The following is a 2,142-nucleotide window of genomic DNA, read 5'->3' on the forward strand; positions in this document are numbered from 1 at the left end:
AGGTATTTTAAACATGTGTATGCCAGTTTAGCAAATATGACATTTTTTCCCTGACCAGCCCCTTTAAATATCAGATATCAACAAAAGCAAAGCTCTTTTAAGGCTCTGTCTTTTCATATTACGATAGAAAGTTGAAAAGTCACAGCTTACATGCTACACACGTACATGTGGACGGTCCTATATGTAATCATAGAATATAGTTGTACGCGTACTGTAGCTCACATGTACCCGTAAAGTTGCAAAACCTCTGTAATAACAATCGGAAGCAACTTGTTACTATGTAATAGTTATACAAGGAAATCGCAAGTAATCGACAGTACAATCACTAGTAATCATAGTCAATTTTATCATATAAACAAGCAAGTAACCATCTGTAGTCGTCGATTAAGAGCCACGGTTGTTCCAACTTAACAGGAATTTGCTTTGATTGCATGTCTCCTCATACACCCTTTTTTATCATCGTCTCTGAATTCAATCAAAATTTATCTGATTTATTATCAGAATTGAAGAAATTAGATCGACTTGGATGTCAGTGCTTGTAATTAATGATCGATTATGTAAGATTAAGAAGTGAATATAAATATATATTACAGTTTATCGGGTTGAAAAGTTGCAAAAATAATTCCGTTTTGACTAATTATACAACACGGTTAATGATTAAAATAATTCAATTTACCTCGACTGGAGGTGTACAACAACGTGATTTATTTAGCTCTCGCTTCGGTGCTCCCTATTTCCGGAATCTGTACAGTGCCGTTCGACCAGTGCTTTTGAAACAATAATATGTGAAATTAATTAGAATTGATATTTTATCACAAGAATAAGTTAATCTATTTATTATTCGAGTGACGAAAATAAAAAAAATATTTATATATGTCAAACAGTATGTATCGAGAACTCGCAGGTTTTAATATGGTCACGTTCTTGTGTCTCCTCTCCAGCAGTCCTCATTATCTTTCATATTCACTTCTTAGGTTGTGTCCGTATTACATGACAAAGCGTGCACTTGTGTGTTCCTTAATATTTTAGTAATCCTCTGTAATGTTTAACTTTCTTTTCTGACAAATTTTAAAATCTACTATAATTTGTACATACAAGTAAGAGTAATTGTGTGTGCATTATATGTTGAATATTGTTGTACATATATAAACTGCAATGAATAAGTAATAATCTCTCCTTATATAATTGTCGTTATATCGATATTTAGAATTCCTGTTACATCCTGAAACACCGGATTGAATTTCAAATTTTGTAACTGTCACTGAGGTTTGACAGGTAATGATGCCAAATAAAATTGAACAGTTTCTGTCTGTAACTAGTGATAAATCGGCATGCGTTGTGAAAAAGTAATACGTTTCTGAAAAAGGGCGTTGAACTCGGGTTCGTTGTCTGGACAATTATTGTTGATTTCGACATAAATTAATTATCCATTGTTTCTTTTATGAGTGGTGATGCATGCATAAATTATGTTAAGACTATAACCAGACTTTCAAAAATGTTAATTATTTCGTTCATATTCTCAACAAATGGAAATCAAAGCTGATGAAATTTAAGACGATGAAAAATAAATGACGATGACAAATAAATGTACACGTTGACCTATTGGTTTAATGCGGCTCTTTTTGAAAACATCTCCCGGTAGAAATATTAACAGAACCTGGTTGATGACAAAAAGGATCTTTAGAAAACATCTGCGTTTTTACTTTTTGTGCCTGTGGCAAAAAACTCGAATTAATAAGTCATGAAGCACCGACAAAGAGATAAATGCAACGGCCATCATGATGTTCTAAGATTTCCGGTTGTTTTTCATCCTTCCGGAAATAACCGATGAAGGTCGATGACGTGCTTGTGCCGTCATAGTATGATAATATTTGAACGACGTTTCATGCCTGTAGTATAAAAATGTATGTGATAGATTTTTTTTTAACGCAGAATGTATATAGTTTTTATCTAAATAAACAAGTAATAAAACATGGGTATTGTTTTCACTATATTAAGATGTTCATGTATGGGATGAAACACAATTGTCTTTGCTTCAAGGACACACTTCCGGTTTCCCCACTGGAAATCTACTTCCGGACGAAAAAAAATAAAGGCAAGGTGTAACAAGGGGAAGCAACTCTGTTTACGCACGCATGTGTT

This window comes from Mizuhopecten yessoensis, unplaced genomic scaffold, assembly GCF_002113885.1.
Source record: "Mizuhopecten yessoensis strain PY_sf001 unplaced genomic scaffold, ASM211388v2 scaffold5825, whole genome shotgun sequence".
NCBI classification, from domain to species: Eukaryota; Metazoa; Mollusca; class Bivalvia; order Pectinida; family Pectinidae; genus Mizuhopecten; species Mizuhopecten yessoensis.